Source organism: Schistocerca cancellata, chromosome 1, assembly GCF_023864275.1.
Source record: "Schistocerca cancellata isolate TAMUIC-IGC-003103 chromosome 1, iqSchCanc2.1, whole genome shotgun sequence".
In the NCBI taxonomy this organism is placed as follows: domain Eukaryota; kingdom Metazoa; phylum Arthropoda; class Insecta; order Orthoptera; family Acrididae; genus Schistocerca; species Schistocerca cancellata.
This window is the reverse complement of record NC_064626.1, coordinates 1,236,594,322-1,236,602,569: the sequence shown is the minus strand read 5'-3', so window position 1 is coordinate 1,236,602,569 and position 8,248 is coordinate 1,236,594,322. Positions and strand designations below refer to the sequence as shown.

Here is an 8,248-nt window from a genome sequence, read left to right as displayed (position 1 = left end):
GCTTCTGCCTTGGTGCCAATGATGGTCGTATGCGTGTTTGGCGCCGTGCAGGTGAGCGCCACAATCAGGACTGCATACGACCGATGCACACAGGGCCAACACCCGGCATCATGGTGTGGGGAGCGATCTCCTACACTGGCCGTACACCACTGGTGATCGTCGAGGGGACACTGAATAGTGCACGGTACATCCAAACCGTCATCGAACCCATCGTTCTACCATTCCTAGACCGGCAAGGGAACTTGCTGTTCCAACAGGACAATGCACGTCCGCATGTATCCCGTGCCACCCAACGTGCTCTAGAAGGTGTAAGTCAACTACCCTGGCCAGCAAGATCTCCGCATCTGTCCCCCATTGAGCATGTTTGGGACTGGATGAAGCGTCGTCTCACGCGGTCTGCACGTCCAGCACGAACGCTGGTCCAACTGAGGCGCCAGGTGGAAATGGCATGGCAAGCCGTTCCACAGGACTACATCCAACATCTCTACGATCGTCTCCATGGGAGAATAGCAGCCTGCATTGCTGCGAAAGGTGGATATACACTGTACTAGTGCCGACATTGTGCATGCTCTGTTGCCTGTGTCTATGTGCCTGTGGTTCTATCAGTGTGATCATGTGATGTATCTGACCCCAGGAATGTGTCAATAAAGTTTCCCCTTCCTGGGACAATGAATTCACGGTGTTCTTATTTCAATTTCCAGGAGTGTATTAACTCTCTTAGCTTATGATACGTGGGAAAATGCTCACATCTTTCCCTACCTACCAGACTATTTTCGAAAGCATCTCAGCGAAACTACAAAAGTTCTCACGGTTCTTGTAAACTCCTTTGGCGTCGTTGAGTCTGCCGAGGGCATAATTTCCTACCACATTAGACTTAGGTGACGAAAGTGAAGCGATATCTCCTAGTAACGTGTCGGACTTCCTTTTGCCCGACACAGTGCAGCAGATCGACAAGACATGGATTTAACAAGTCACTGGAAGTCCCTTACAGAAATATTGATCCATGTTGCCTCTACAACCAACCGTACTTGTGAAAGTGTTGCCGGTGCACGTACTGAGCTCTTGATATGTCACATAAATGTACGATGCGATTCACGTCGGGCGATCTGGTTTAGTGGGACGCGAGATTGAAGCGTCACCCATCCACCAGTGTCAGCCCAGTTTGCAGGTGAATATAAGTTTAATTTAGTTTTTTGTTTATGTATTTTTATAATATTTGTAATGGTTGTGAATTGACTTAAGTTTTTATTTTTTATGTTTCATGTACGGAGAGGGCAGCGCAACGAACGGAGACAGCATCTTCGCCGCCGGGATCAGAGAGAAAATTGCTGGCCACTATACGTCGCGGGTCGACACCCAAAGAGCAACAGAAGATCCTGGAACCGAGTTGTTGCGTCGTGCTTCTAAAAATCGAAAAAATAAGAATTTTTAATGTGTTGTACAACAATGACGTCATAGAGAGTTTAATCTTGTTGTAAATGTTCAGTTCTGTCTTGTCAGGGCTCAGGTTCACGTCTATATGTAGGAAGATAATAAACTAGTGGATGCTGCAAAAGTTTAAATACGTGTTCCGAGAATTTATTTATGAAGAATTATGTTAAGTAATTCATTTGACAAGATTATTAATTTTTGACAGCTTTCATCGCGAGTTTGAGTCTTGAAAGTTTATTCAATGTGGCTCTAATATCTATTAAAGCAGATAACCTGCATTAATAGAATTTCTGAGGAGAAACAAACGACGTCTAAATTGAAAAAGTTTACGCAAACCAATTGGACGGAGTGACGTAATTCTGCGCATACGACTCAAATGATGATGTTTTACTTACAGTTTCGTTCAAGAACCGTTTATAGACAATTTAAAAAGAACTTAAATAATTTTGAAGTGTGTTGTAACTGACGTAGGTGACGAAGTCTGCACATGGTCATATATCAAAAGAAAATCATTTATACAAAACTTACGTCGTTACACTACACTGGGTGGCTCAAACTATCACTCGAATTGTCCAGAATGTTCTTCAGACCAATCGAGAACAATTGCTGCCCGGTGACATGGCGCAGTGCCATCCAAAAAATTTCATCGTCGTTTGGAAACATCAAGTCCATGAAAGGCTGCAAGTGGTCCCCAAGTTGGCGAACTTGACCATTTGCAGTCAACGATCGGTTCAGTTGGGTCATAGGATCCAGTTCACTCCACGTAAACACAGCCCACACTATTGCGGGATACCATTAGCTTGCAAAGTGCCTTGTTGACAACTTGGATCGAACCCTACTACAGGGTGTTTCAAAAATGACCGGTATATTTGAAACGGCAATAAAAACTAAACGAGCAGCGATAGAAATACACCGTTTGTTGCAATATGCTTGGGACAACAGTACATTTTCAGGCAGACAAACTTTCGAAATTACAGTAGTTACAATTTTCAACAACAGATGGCGCTGCAAGTGATGTAAAAGATATAGAAGACAACGCAGTCTGTGGGTGCGCCATTCTGTACGTCGTCTTTCTGCTGTAAGCGTGTGCTGTTCACAACGTGCAAGTGTGCTGTAGACAACATGGTTTATTCCTTAGAACAGAGGATTTTTCTGGTGTTGGAATTCCACCGCCTAAAACACAGTGTTGTTGCAACAAGACAAAGTTTTCAACGGAGGTTTAATGTAACCAAAGGACCGAAAAGCGATACAATAAAGGATCTGTTTGAAAAATTTCAACGGACTGGGAACGTGATGGATGAACGTGCTGGAAAGGTAGGGCGACCGCGTATGGCAACCACAGAGGGCAACGCGCAGCTAGTGCAGCAGGTGATCCGACAGCGGCCTCGGGTTTCCGTTCGCCGTGTTGCAGCTGTGGTCCAAATGACGCCAACGTCCACGTATCGTCTCGTGCGCCAGTACACCTCTATCCACACAAAATTCAAACGCGGCAACCCCTCAGCGCCGCTACCATTGCTGCACGAGAGACATTCGTTAACGATATAGTGCACAGGATTGATGACGGCGATATGCATGTGGGCAGCATTTGGTTTACTGACGAAGCTTATTTTTACCTGGACGGCTTCGTCAATAAACAGAACTGGCGCATATGGGGAACCGAAAAGCCCCATGTTGCAGTCCCATCGTCCCTGCATCCTCAAAAAGTACTGGTCTGGGCCGCCATTTCTTCGAAAGGAATAATTGGCCCATTTTTCAGGTCCGAAACGATTACTGCATCACGCTATCTGGACATTCTTCGTTAATTTGTGGCGGTACAAACTGCCTTAGAAGACACTGCGAACACCTCTTGGTTTATGCAAGATGGTGCCCGGCCACATCGCACGGCCGACGTCTTTAATTTCCTGAATGAATATTTCGATGATCGTGTGATTGCTTTGGGCTATCCGAAAGATACAGGAGGAGGCGTGGATTGGCCTCCCTATTCGCCAGACATGAACCCTTGTGACTTCTTTCTGTGGGGACACTTGAAAGACCAGGTGTACCGCCAGAATCCAGAAACAATTGAACAGCTGAAGCAGTACATCTCATCTGCATGTGAAGCCATTCCGCCAGACACGTTGTCAAAGGTTTCGGGTAATTTCATTCAGAGACTACGCCGTATTATTGCTACGCATGGTGGATATGTGGAAAATATCGTACTATAGAGTTTCCCAGACCGCAGCGCCATCTGTTGTTGATAATTGTAACTACTGTAATTTCGAAAGTTTGTCCGCCTGAAAATGTACTGTTGTCCCAAGCATATTGCAACAAACGGTGTATTTCTATCGCTGCTCGTTTAGTTTCTATCGCCGTTTCAAATATATCATTCATTTTTGAAACTCCCTGCATGAGCTCTCAGCAAACTGAAATCGGGACTCACCTGACCGGGCCACAGTCGTCTAGGGTCCATCCAGTGCTGTTAGCAAAGGCACTCACGTCGATCGTCTGCGGCCACAGCTCACTGACGTCAAATTTCGCAGCACTGTCCTTCCGGATACGTTCGTCGTAGCTCTCACTTTGATTTCTGCGGTTGTTTCACGCAGTGTTTCTTGCCTGTTAGAAGTGAGAGCTCTTGTCAAATGCCTGTACTCTCGGTTGTTAAGTGAAGGTCGTCGGTCACTGCCCTGCCCGAGGTGAGTTAATGCCTGAAATTTGGTACTCTCGGCACACTCTTGATGCTGTGGAGTTCGGGAAATAGAACTGCCTAACGGTTTCCGGCAACGGCCTTGCCGCAGTGGATGCACCGGTTCCCGTGAGATCACCGAAGTTAAGCGCTGTCGGGCGTGGTCGGCACTTGGATGGGTGACCGTCCAGGCCGCCATGTGCTGTTGCCGTTTTTCGGGGTGCACTCAGCCTCGTGAGGCCAATTGAGGAGCTACTCGACCGAATAGTAGCGGCTCCGGTCAAAGAAAACCATCATAACGACCGGGAGAGCGGTGTGCTGACCCCACGCCCCTCCTAACCGCATCCTCCATTGAGGATGACACGGCGGTCGGATGTTCCCGGTAGGCCACTCGTGGCCTGAAGACGGAGTGCTGCTTTTAATGGTTTCCGAAATGGTATGCCCCATGAGTGTAGCTCCAACAAGCATTCCGCGTTCAGAGTCTGTCAATTACCGTAGTGCTTTCATAATCACTTCGGTTATCGTTTCTGTAGTGGACTGACAAGACAGCCAGTCCACAGTGACGGGTAACCGAAAGGCACGCGTTTACCCACGCCGGCTGGCGTTAGGTCTGAAACAGGATACGTAATGAATGCTATAAAGAAAAGTACGTAGCTGCTGGAATACTTAACTTTAATCCATCATTTGTATACAGCATTCTTGATGATACAAGTGAGACTCTCTCTTGAAATGGTTAATGGCGCCTTGCTAGGTCGTAGCCATGGACTTAGCTGAAGGCTATTCTAACTGTCTCTCGGCAAATGACAGAAAGGCATCGTCAGTGTAGTCGCTAGCAAGTCGTCCGTACAACTGGGACGAGTACCAGTACGCCTCTCTAGACCTGCCGTGTGGTGGCGCTCGGTCTGCAATTACTGACAGTGGCGACACGCGGGTCCGACATGTACTAATGGACCGCGGCCGATTTAAAGCTACCACCTAGCAAGTGTGGTGTCTGGCGGTGACACCGCAGTTTCTACCCAATGCATTGCCAGTTTATACCTTGTGTTCACAATACAACCGTCATACCGCTATCTCAAGAGTTTTGTTACGTCAGTGAACGTGAATTCTTTACTGTCCATAAGAGAAAATGGACCTCCTTGCCAGCACATGCGCGCCACTTGCGGTTGAAACTGCGCCATCCTAACATTAGCTACTATATAAAAAAAAAAAAAAACAAACTAGTATCTCTATAAAATCTGACTTGCTTGTCACTTGACCTGGTAGGAGGGGTATCGAATTATCCATTTAGATTCTATTAAAAGACATTCGGTATAAGAAGGCAGCCTCATTCTGCCAACGGCCTTGTCAAAGAGGGCAGAGGAGCGGACAGAGGTTCAGGGCAGTCTGATGTCCGACGGAGCAGTCAACAATGATCAACGGAATGAGGATGCGGAAGGCAGTGGAAGACACTGCATTAAGGACACATAAAGTGTCGCACAGGACATGTGGCCTGTAACTGAAAAAATGTCTTCCATTGGTAGAAGATTGTGAATAGTCTCCCATTCGGATCTCCGGAAGGGAACTGCCAAGGGAGAGGCGACCATGAGAGAAATGACTGAATAACCCTTCGACAGGATAATGTCCTACGAGGCTGGGAGTGGAATGTCAGAAGCTTGAGCGTGGTAGGGAACCTGGAATACCTGAAAAGGGAAATGCGTAGACTCAATCTAGATATAGTAGGGGTGAGTGAAGTGAAATGAAAAGAAGACAAGGATTTCTGGCCAGCACATAACGATATAACGGGCGTAATATTCGCTATGAATAGGAAGGTAGGGCAGACACTGTGTTACCGTGAACAGTTCAGTGATAGGGCCGTTCTTATCAGAATCGACAGTAAAATAACACCGACATACACAGTTCAGGTACACATGCCGAGGTCATAGGCTGAAGATGAAGAGATGGAGAAAGTATATGAGGATACTGAAAGGACAATACAGTGAGTGAAAGGAGACGAAAATCTAATTGTCATGTGGGACTGGAATGCAGTTGTAGGGGAGGGAGTAGAGGAAATGGTTACTGGAGAAGATGTGCTTCGGACAAGGAATGAGAGGGAAGAAAGACTAACTGAGTTCTGAGACCCCGTGGTCTAGTGGTAGCGTCTTTGATTCATAATCAAAACGTCTTCGGTCCCGGGTTCGATCCCCGCCACTGCCTAAATTTTGATAAATATTCAGCATTGGCGGCCGAAGACTTCCGGCATAAGAAGACAGCCTCATTCTGCCAACGGCCTTGTCAAAGAGGGCGGAGGAGCGGATAGAGGTTCAGGGCACTCTCTTGTCCTAGGGGTGGGAAATTGCCCCTAAAGGCGGAAAAATCAGCAATGATTAACGACATGAGGATGCAGAAGGCAATGGAAACCCCTGCATTAAAGACATGTAACGTGTATCCACAGGACATGTGGCCTGTATTTGAAGAAGTGTCATGATGATCTCTCCATTGGCAAAAGATTCCGGAATAGTCTCCCATTCGGATTTCCGGGAGGGGACTGCCAAGGGGGAGGTTACCATGAGAAAAAGATTGAATAATCAACGAAAGGATAACGTTCTACGAGTCGGGGCGTGGAATGTCAGAAGCTTGACCGTGGTAGGGAAACTAGAAAATCAGAAAAGGGAAATGCAAAGGCTCAATCTAGATATACACTCCTGGAAATGGAAAGAAGAACACATTGACACCGGTGTGTCAGACCCACCATACTTGCTCCGGACACTGCGAGAGGGCTGTACAAGCAATGACCACACGCACGGCACAGCGGACACACCAGCAACCGCGGTGTTGGCCGTTGAATGGCGCTAGCTGCGCAGCATTTGTGCACCGCCGCCGTCAGTGTCAGCCAGTTTGCCGTGGCATACGGAGCTCCATCGCAGTCTTTAACACTGGTAGCATGCCGCGACAGCGTGGACGTGAACCGTATGTGCAGTTGACGGACTTTGAGCGAGGGCGTATAGTGGGCATGCGGGAGGCCGGGTGGACGTACCGCCGAATTGCTCAACACGTGGGGCGTGAGGTCTCCACAGTACATCGATGTTGTCGCCAGTGGTCGGCGGAAGGTGCACGTGCCCGTCGACCTGGGACCGGACTGCAGCGACGCACGGATGCACGCCAAGACCGTAGGATCCTACGCAGTGCCGTAGGGGACCGCACCGCCACTTCCCAGCAAATTAGGGACACTGTTGCTCCTGGGGAATCGGCGAGAACCATTCGCAACCGTCTCCATGAAGCTGGGCTACGGTCCCGCACACCGTTAGGCCGTCTTCCGCTCACGCCCCAACATCGTGCAGCCCGCCTCCAGTGGTGTCGCGACAGGCGTGAATGGAGGGACGAATGGAGACGTGTCGTCTTCAGCGATGAGAGTCGCTTCTGCCTTGGTGCCAATGATGGTCGTATGCGTGTTTGGCGCCGTGCAGGTGAGCGCCACAATCAGGACTGCATACGACCGAGGCACACAGGGCCAACACCCGGCATCATGGTGTGGGGAGCGATCTCCTACACTGGCCGTACACCACTGGTGATCGCCGAGGGGACACTGAATAGTGCACGGTACATCCAAACCGTCATCGAACCCATCGTTCTACCATTCCTAGACCGGCAAGGGAACTTGCTGTTCCAACAGGACAATGCACGTCCGCATGTATCCCGTGCCACCCAACGTGCTCTAGAAGGTGTAAGTCAACTACCCTGGCCAGCAAGATCTCCGGATCTGTCCCCCATTGAGCATGTTTGAATGAAGCGTCGTCTCACGCGGTCTGCACGTCCAGCACGAACGCTGGTCCAACTGAGGCGCCAGGTGGAAATGGCATGGCAAGCCGTTCCACAGGACTACATCCAGCATCTCTACGATCGTCTCCATGGGAGAATAGCCGCCTGCATTGCTGCGAAAGGTGGATATACACTGTACTAGTGCCGACATTGTGCATGCTCTGTTGCCTGTGTCTATGTGCCTGTGGTTCTATCAGTGTGATCATGTGATGTATCTGACCCCAGGAATGTGTCAATAAAGTTTCCCCTTCCTGGGACAATGAATTCACGGTGTTCTTATTTCAATTTCCAGGAGTGTAGTAGGGGTCAGTGAAGTGAAGTGGAAGGAAGACAAGGATTTATGGTCAGATGAGTATCGGG

General features: G+C 48.6%; 1 pseudogene; it reads left to right on the top strand.

The window, feature by feature from the left end:
* The first annotated feature begins 4,186 nt into the window (after positions 1 to 4,186).
* On the top strand, positions 4,187 to 4,304 carry LOC126102973 (5S ribosomal RNA; annotated as a pseudogene).
* Positions 4,305 to 8,248: the final 3,944 nt, after the last annotated feature.